We start from the raw sequence: 9,669 nt of genomic DNA, 5'->3' as shown, positions 1-9,669 counted from the left end.
GCGTTTTTCCCAGGGAAAGAAAAGAGAGAGAGAGAAAGAGAGAAACTGGCTACTCCCATCATCCGTTTGAAGAAACTGCGCTGATATATCAACAGGATCCAGGAGGACCCAACTGAGCACCCTGCATTCATTTACAAGCAATCTACCATGCTCACAGAGTTCGTTGGAACTCTCCAAATTAAAGTATATCTGCCAGGAGGGCTCTTTTTACCCTTGGCTGTCATTTGGGATAGATGGCTTCTGCCCTGGGGCGAGCTGGCATACCACGGAAAAGAGGCCTGTGGCAACACAAACCGGACAACTCTTAGCGGTGGATCACTCGGCTCGTGCGTCAATGAAGAACGCAGCTAGCTGTAAGAATTAATGTGAACTGCAGGACACCCTCCCTCTGTGCCTGGCCTGTGTGGAGTTCAAGCAAAGGTAGCCTTGGCCACTTTGTCCACTATGCTGAAGAGGACGGGCCTATCACTGGCCTCTGGTGCACTGTGAAATTAGCCTTGTCTATAGAAGATGAGTCCACAGTGTCCAAAATCCATAATATTTGACATTTCCCTGAGAGGTCAAATAAGCTGTTTGCCAAATACAGACTATACCTCAGACAGAAAAAAGAGGCATTAGGATTTCCCAACCAGAGTACAGACAGGGGAAGAAAAGTAAATCAATGCATTAGTTTCTGTAAGGAAGAAGGCATTCTTTTATGCAGAGATCAAAAGAGTGAACTGAGCTAAAAGCAAATTTACTACCCTGCTTATGAACTCCCTGTGGGGGAAACTCAGACAGATCAAACAGAAGCCTTGGAAGAAATCCTGACAAACTCAACTTCCCTCCTCACTTGCCATTTTATGAGGGGGGGGGGGGTTTCTGCATTTATTGATGAGGAAACAGCTCATGTATATTGGATGTAAGAGTGCATCCCACAATCTGTGAAAATATCAGTGTTTTCATAGCTGCTGTCACCACTGCTGGCATCTACCTGGAGTCATACAGTTTCCTTGGCCAGTCCCAGGATCACAATCTGTATCAGATTTTGTGCTGCTTATGAGCAACAAAAATGAACCCTCCCCTGGGGAAGCTGAGAAGCAAGATTCCACCAGATTGGCACATCACAAAGGTGGTGGCAGCAAAGCCAAAATCCTACAGGTACAAAACATCAGAGGTCTGCATGAAAATTAAAAAGGTATGTGAGTAACAGTGAAGAAACCAATTTTGAGGGGGTTAGTTCATGTTGCCTGGGTCCCATTGATCATTCCACTGTGAAGCACATGTGCAACAATTGTCCATCATAGGGACCCAAAGTTGGTGACTAATAGAGACAGCGATGCTTAAAAGAATGAAATAAAACCAAACCAATATCCAATATTCAACAGAAAGTCACTTATGATAAAAGGGTCATCATAAAAGCTTTAAAAATAATAACTTGTGGTTTTAAGAATGGCCAGATTGTGGAAACACCTTTTATAGTTATTGCTCTGGGACTAAGCAATTGCAGGGACAATTTCTTTATCAAAAAACTGCTGAAAAACACTGGGTAAACTTGGTGATGCCCAAGATTCTCATGCAGTTTTATAGCTAACATCTAAAGAATTGCAAATCTCTCAAATGTATTGAGGATTTGCCTCACACATTTAATAATGACCAGTTGTTGCCACTTATAAGAGACCCAGGCTAAGGAGCTGCACTGGGATGGGGCCTGTGTGCCACACACTCAACATTTGTCTCACTCTTGCTTTCAGATCTTGCCTGCCATGACTTGATGTAGTTGGAAAGAAGTATAAGGAGGTAACACCTGCTCAAAGACAGTTGGCTGAAGTTGGCATAGGTCAATGTCTTATGTGGGGCTCCTCCTCCCCTATATCCCACCCTTTCCACTCAGGGTTCTAGCTGGTGCTAGACACTCACATCTGGCTGTCCAGAGTGACTGCCTTGCAGGTCAGGTGGAGAAAGAAGCAGCCAGGTTTTCCAGAGTCAGTGTGTTTCAGCTATTCTCACTAGATTTTACTGCAAGGTCAGGATCAGCTGGGCATGGTCTATGTAAAGAAGCAAATAAACCAATAAGAACACAAATGACCGTGCCCTAGGCTCTTCTTTCATCCTCTGGACACCTTGGTCTTCCTTCCTCAAGCAATCCCAGTCCCACAGGAGTTGTCCTGTACTTGCTCAGTCTGTATGAGCCTGCCTGTCCTAGGCAGTCTCCATGATTAATGTGGGGCCAGGGGAGTCACAAACCCCAGCTTAGTCCCTATAGGTACGTGGCTTCTCCTGGCAGCATGATGATCCAACATCAGTTTGGGAAGCTCAGATGCTCAACATCCCTGCAAAATCTCCTGCCTCCATAGGGAAACATGAAGATAGCCCTCATCTGTCCATGTGTTCCCCCCATCCTAGGGTCAATACAAACTTACATAGGGGTTTCTGAGCCAGCATAAGCCAATCCAGCCCCTTGCCCACTCCCACATGCCTGGCTGCTGCCAGCGGGTTAACACCCCGGGGGCTCATTATCCCCTGCAGCTGTTGCCTCCAGGCCCCAGGCAGCGCTTTCTGCACCAGCTGCCTGCTCCCTCTCTGGGCTGCAGTCTGAGCCCCTGTGGGGCTGGGGTTCTGATCCCCACCTTGATCTGGGTGCAGAGCCCAGGGAATGCTTCCAGGCACTGGTTGCCTGTCCAGCAGCACAGCAGAGTCTGCCCTGGGAGCATGGGAGCTTTACCTGCAAGCCCGGCTGGGGATCTGCTGGCTGTGAGGTGTGCCGGCAGCTGCCATCCCAATAAGTACAGGCCTAAGCTGAGCCCCTGCTACACCACTCAATAAAATAAGTGTGATCATTATAGATGATTTGTTGGACTCTGTTTATGAAAGGGCTGAAACTGAGACAGTCTTTACCAAGGATGTGCACTACCAGAATCCGAGTATTACGTATGCTGTTTGGAATATATTGTGCCTGGGGTCAGAGGGCGTTGGAGAGGGAAAAACTTCACAATTAACCTGAACACTAAGGCTAAATACAGACATTCAAAAAGCCCCTGGCAGAAGTGTTCTATTGAGCTTTACTTAAAGACTATACATTAGAGCAGGACTGAATAGAACAGAACAGAACAGATGCACCTTCCTCTCCAGCCCTGCTCCCACCACCAGCTGGCAACTGTCAGTAGCAGCTGGGTGGGGAGAGAGGTGGGGACAGCAGAGCCCCTGTGCTTGCAGTTCCTGGCTGTAGCAGTCAAGAGGTTGGGGTAGGGGGAGGTTGGGGAGAGAAGGGAGCCCCTGTGCCTTGCACTCTCCCACAGATTGCTGGATCAGGTCTTGGTGGCAGGCAGGCTGGGTCCACATGGCAGGAGGCCTTCTTCCCCCACCCCCAGTTCCAAGCACAGCCAAAAGTCAGGCCAAGCAGCCTCATGCTGCAGCTGTTCACTAAAATTGTCTGAAGTCTTGGGCAGGGGGGTGGGGGAAGAGACCCCCCCACCACCACATGGACCTAGCCCATTCCTTCCCTGACCCCTGAGCCAGCAAGCTGTGGGGGGCCTTCATGGCAGGCGGGGATGCATTCCTCCCACCCCCTACTCAGCCATGCAGGGTGGAGACAGAGGCTTTTCAGTCTCCTCTCTGTGACAGCCCAGGGCAGGGCTGTGCTGGTGCTTTTCTACACAGATAAGACTAGCAAGCTGCCCAGCGAGGGGCCCCTAGGCTGTCGGGGAACACGACCCACCTCAGTTGATGCTGGATGTGGTAAAGCCGTTTGATAAAGTGTTCTAACCAAAAGCACTTTACTCTGATACCACATCCATCCACGATGGGATCCACCATTTTTAAAGCACTTTATGTGCTGTGAACGGCTGTTCTGTTATGGCTGTAAAGCACTTTCTGCACGCTTAATGTGTGTTAAGTGTAACGTCTGTACCTAGCCCAAGTGTACAGTAATTTTTAAGAACCCTGGAGGGAAGTTACAGGTAGTGACCCTGTCATGGAAACCATACCCTGGCAAATCCCAGTGGTGGGCAAAATGTGGCCCGCAGGCCAGATGTGGCCTGCCAAGCCATTCCATGCGGCCCGCGGGGCCCTTAAAAAATTTAGAAAATTAATATTAATCTGCCCTGGGCTGTATGTCATGAGTCCCTCAATGGCTTGCCAAAAGTCAGTACGCGGCCCTCCACCCAAAATAATTGCCCACCCCTCATCTAGAACGTTTTGAAGATGCTATCAAAAAGCCTTAAGTTTACCTGGTGAAAGATTTAAATGCTTCTACACCAGAAAGTTATAGATGTAAAAACAAGATTTTCTCACCAGACTAGACAGTAATTTATACTTTGGGGAATGGAAGAAAAGGAGGAAAGAAGGGTGCACATGTGCACAAACACCTTCCTCCCCACTCCTCCCACCCCACACACACTCTATAGAAAAAATATAGATTATTGACAGGCTTATTTTAGAACTGCTATCTGATAACATGCCTGGTAGTGTGAAGAGAAACCTGCCCTTTTCAAAGCTTCTTATCAAATCCATTCACTCCCCCACTGCTCCACCTCCAGAACAGAGGAAGGCTCCACTGGGTTCAGTCTCTGATGCCTTACTAATGGCCATCTGAGAAATAGCTCTTAACACTATAAAGGGAAACACAGCACTATAAAGCTTTGACACAGAAGCAATTGTGTCTGCTAAAAGAGCGATGGAAATTCATAAGAGCTCTGTCTAATAAAAGGTTCTCTTTCACAAGAAAGAAGCAACTGGTGCAACAGCCTAACCAGAGGTTTCATCATACCATAGTTAAGTTTTGCTTACAATTGATAACAGGGCTTTTGACTAATTAACTGAATATTTGGGGTGGGACTGTCGTGCCTAGGTACCAGCTTGAGCAATTAAGTGCTCCTCCAAGTGCAGACAAAAACATGATATGCTTACTGGGTGCTGAAAGGAAGGACATTCTCCAAAGAGCAGGTTTAACAGAATATGAAAGAGCTAAACTTTACACAGCTGTGCTTCAAAAATAGCTAGCCTACACGTATTAGGTTATGTGGAGAAAGGAAAAAGATGTCTCTTCCTACCAGAATAGGAAAATAGGGTGACTCACAAACTCCTAGAAACATCAAAGAATCACGACCAAGTTATTCTGGAAGGGTTGGATCTTGGGAATAAGCATTAAAATAAAAATGTCCAACTATCATTACATATATTGAACCAGAATAAAAGTAACATTTCTTCTTGGCATGTTAAGGGGGCTTTGTGTACAAAATGTCAGTTGTTAAAGGATCCAGCGTGTTTGATTTAGTCAAGGGAATCAGTCAGGCTTATCTTGTCTGTACCAAATGCACAACTTAAGGCTGGGATGTTTTTCTGAAAGCTGTGGCTGAACTGAGCACACTTCTTTATTATAGGCAACATTGATAACATCTGAAAATGTCTTCCAGACTCAAGACTTGATTAAGAGGCTTTACTGCCACTTACTTTTTTGTCTCCTAAACACTGAAGATGGCTTAAGTCCTAAAAGGTCGAGTTGGTCTCCCTTTGAAAGGTTGAGGTTTGAAATCCTTAATAATTCCATTCTTGCTTTAATCATTTTTAATCTATATTTCACTATTCAACTTGACTATCTAGGTCAGGGGTGGGCAAAATGGCAGATCTGGCCAGCGGCTGGACTCCATTTCCCAGCAGCCCCTACCTGTGTTGCTGTGGCTAGTTTCCATGGGAGACCCCAGCAGTGGCGGGGCGGTGATAGCAGGAGACCACCCCAAACAGTCATGTGGGATTGCTGCAGATCATTAGCATCGATGACTCCTCTCAGCCTTCTCAATGACCTCCCGGCCCTTTTTTCATTGATGCACTTGTTGATCTTCTCCTAGCTTGGCTTATCTCAGTCCTCAAGGAGGGTGCACAGCCCTCATGGAGGGTGCACAGCTGAGTGGGGAGGTGCTCTAGGGTCGGGATCCTGTGGCAGTGAAAGTGTGATCCAGAGCCAGGGTAGAGCTATAATCTGCTGCCTGCACACCCTTGCCTGGGGCATGGGGGCAGTGGGTTGTGGTTTTGCCCTGGCTCCAGACCATGTTGTCACCACCACAAGACCCTGGCCCTGGAGCAGCTCCCCACCCAGCTGCGTACCCTGCCAGTGCTGCTGGGGTTGGTCTTCCTGGAAACCCTGGCCCTGTGCTCTCACAGTGCTGCCGCTGCTGGGTTCTCCATAGAAACCGGTTGCAGGGATGCGAGCAGGGGCTGCTGGGAAATGGAGTCTACTGCAGGCCCAATCTGGCCCATGAGTTGGACTTCACCCAACCCTGATCTAGGTTTAATGTCTTTGAACTGATGGTGGTAAAAGGAAAAAATAATAAAAGATAGACACCAGTTTATCTTTCAAACCCAACCCAACAAGGGACACATATTGTAAAAAAAAAAATGATGGAAGTCATGGCAGAAGCATATGTCTGGGCTTCTTGAACCATGCTTTGAGCGGGTCTACACATTCAAGCTTTTAGACTTACTTTTTACAAATCACATCACCTTTCAACTGTTTTGCACTAAAATGCTTAGAATTTGGTTTCAGAATCTGTTTAAAAGATAAGTACTTGCTATGATGATGTTAAAAAAAACCTAACAAACCCTACCTCCACACAGTAATATCTGCAGGCAACAGGGTGGAGATCTTATGATTGTCTATTTTACCATATGGCTTTGCAGGCATTTTTGCTTCAAAATGTCATATTACTTGTTTGGAGAAAGTAGCCTTGTTAACGGAGGGGAAAATTAAAAACCCTCTCACTTGGCTGCGCTTTGTTAGGTACACAGCAACCCAGTGTTTGCCTGGTTGCGTGAGTGGGTGGGTGTTGACCACTGTGCATCCAGAACCGCCTGTCATCTGAGAACCAGTCAGTAGGAAACAGGTTTTGTCCAAGAAATCCCTATTAGTGCGACAGTTCACTGGGGATATGAGATGGCTGGATGATACCCATATCTACATACTGTGAATCAAGTGTATTTGATAACCCTAGGAATGGCAGGACATTGACAGTATCCTCACCTGCCTGCTTTACTTGTGGCAGGTTAAGTTGTTCTCAGTGTCTTGAGGCAATGTGTCTTATAGGTGTTCAACAGGTTTCATAGATTTTTAAATGCCACTGGCCACGTTGGCAACAGTTGGGGGGTGGGGTGCAAGTGGCATCTGCCCACAGAAGCCAGCAGTGGCTTCGGCGGCTGCCAATCTTAAGGAGGGCACGTCCTCCCCCCACCTCCCCCATGCATCACCTATGGATGCTGATAAACACATTGTTCTTTCTAGGATGGGTGCAGAAAAGTCTCTCACAATCTATTATTTTACAATATCCACAAGTAGATACAAAAACAACACCCCCTCCCCCGTATCTTTAAGCAACGGAACTTTTCTTGTGTGAACAGAAGATACCTCCAAAATATTGGCTAGTTCCTTGGTGGCAGAAAATGTACAAGTACCTCTGGAAGTTTCAAATCTACCTGTTCTACCTGCAGGTTCATAGATCATGACAAACTCAGGAGGACCGAGCTGACTAACTGCAGCTCTGTTCATACGTTCCAGTAATTTGGTATGGTTGACTAGCCCAGTTATGCTAACAGACTATTTCTTAGTCCCAGCAGACATTTAAAAAAGGGTGCCATCACGGATACTATGACTGCAAAACTTAACTTCTATTAACCTGACTTCAAGGACCCCTGGATGTCCACAACTTAACTACTGTTGTAGACTGTATTCCAAACTGGTGTTTTGTGGGAAAAGCCCACTGTTTGCCTTGCTAGATAAAGTGATAAAGAAGACTTCACCATTCATTTTTTCTCTCACCTTCAATAAAGAGTAATGATTTCCTTTGTACCTGAATGCTGGAGTGTTGACAGGCTTCCACTCAGCTGTTTGATTTACTGTGCCAACCGAGCCATCACACAAAGCACTGCTCTCTTTCCTTAACTTTTCTTGAAGTAGATCAAAAACTTCCCCCCAGAAGTAGCTTTCATCACAGTGAAAACAGCAATATGTCTGCCACCAATACTTGCATAATACTGTAGATTGTTACCCTTTATAAACCTGGGTAACACATCAATGTGGCAGAAAGTGTTGTTGGTCCTAAAATATATCCATATCTGAGATTTCCAAGGTCTATTAAATCATTCCACAAGCCCAGCAGTGACTTTGCTGATGGTGCCATAACAGCATAACATCATTTAAATAAATTTCCTACAGACTTGTTAAAAAATATATTTCACTTGCACATTTTGGCATACTTGCCCTGCGTTAAAAATACATTTAAAAGGCTGTGGGTACTTAACCGCCCACCTTGCTTTTCAAGTTAAAGGCCCAGGCATTTTTATGAATGTGAGTCTGTCACTGGTAAACCCATTTTCATGCAGGGGACCTGCTGCATCTATCCACCAAGTCAGCCTGTCACTGTGTATCAGTGCATCAGCAGCTGCAACAACCTTGCTTCTTTTAAAATGCATTTGCACAGGCTTGTGAGAAGTGCAAGCACCATGGTCTCGAAGCTCTGCTGTTACCAGTATTCTTGTCACAGAACTACTATGGATTTCTGGTCACTTTGCAAGGGGGCAACCTTGTTTTTTTCTTCTTTCTCCCAAGCTCCTAGCCTTGCTAGAAATGTAATAAATTATCTTGAAAAAAGCCTCCCCCTAGACTTGTCTAATGTTTTATTCATATTAGCAAATATGGTCAGGGGAATATGGCCAGTTAATTAATGATTTTATTGCAGTTAATGAATAGTATCTATATATTTTATATTATTAACTAATACTACTAATAAAAGCATATTGGTGTGTCCCATTATTACTACTATAATTAATTTCACACATTGTCAATTAATTTTATATATTACAAATTGTGCTGTAATTACATTTTGACAAGTCTAATTATCAAATTAATCATAACTCTGAGGAATCATCCACTCCAAATTACATCTACTTGCTCTGTAGGTTTCTGTAAGAGTTTTGAGGAAATAAGGTACATTTTGATTTAAAAAAAAAAAGATAGTACTACATAAAATCAATATGTAACATAATTTAAGTGGGCTAAAGTGAGATACCCCAGAATGAAATTGTTAGTGTGGTATCCTAAATGGCTGGGTGTCTTTTTATTGCTGCCCTGCTGGGATCAGTTCTTAGTTTAGTGTTAATCACTGTTTTTATCAATAAACTGGAAGAAAATGTAAAACGATCCAGTTGCAGCCACTGAAGATAGCACACAAAGTGGAGTGCTGGTAAATAGCTATGAGGCCATGTGGCTGAGTGATCTGGATCACTAGGTAAGCTGAAAGCAAACAACATTTTAATACTGTCAGGTGCAACATCTCATGTTGAGAAATAGAATGAAGGTCACACTTACAGGATAAAGAGCCACACACCAGAAAGTAGGGACTTTGAAGTAGGCTGACCATATGGAGATCCTGGAAAATGGGGACAACACCTAGGAAATCTGGGACACTGCCCATCCTCCACCCACCCCACCCTGTCACAAGTTAGCGCGGCTGGGTCGGCATGTCAAGCAGGCAGCAGTGCCTGCCCTGCCCACCTGCAAGGCACTCTGCACTGCTCCAACTCCTGACCAGACTGTGCCCTTGTCTTTCTAGGACACCCATTATAATTCCCAGCAGCTGGCTGGGACCAGCGTCTAAAATCCGAGACTGTCCCAACTAAAACAGGACATATGCTCACCCTACA

The 9,669-nt window shown here is 45.3% G+C and overlaps 1 long non-coding RNA gene across 1 annotated transcript; it reads right to left on the bottom strand.

Annotated features, from left to right (window-relative positions):
* Window positions 1-389: 389 nt before the first annotated feature.
* LOC109320967 lies at window positions 390-9,421 on the bottom strand. The gene is made up of 3 exons (XR_002103904.1): window positions 9,335-9,421; window positions 1,787-2,027; window positions 390-1,134 (listed from the first exon to the last, which is right to left on the bottom strand). It is a non-coding gene; the product is annotated as an uncharacterized LOC109320967 (long non-coding RNA).
* Between the last annotated feature and the right edge of the window lie 248 nt (window positions 9,422-9,669).

This window comes from Crocodylus porosus, unplaced genomic scaffold (genome assembly GCF_001723895.1).
Source record: "Crocodylus porosus isolate Cpor-Errol unplaced genomic scaffold, CroPor_comp1, whole genome shotgun sequence".
Lineage (NCBI taxonomy): Eukaryota > Metazoa > Chordata > Crocodylia > Crocodylidae > Crocodylus > Crocodylus porosus.
This window is presented reverse-complemented; position numbering and strand designations above follow the sequence as displayed.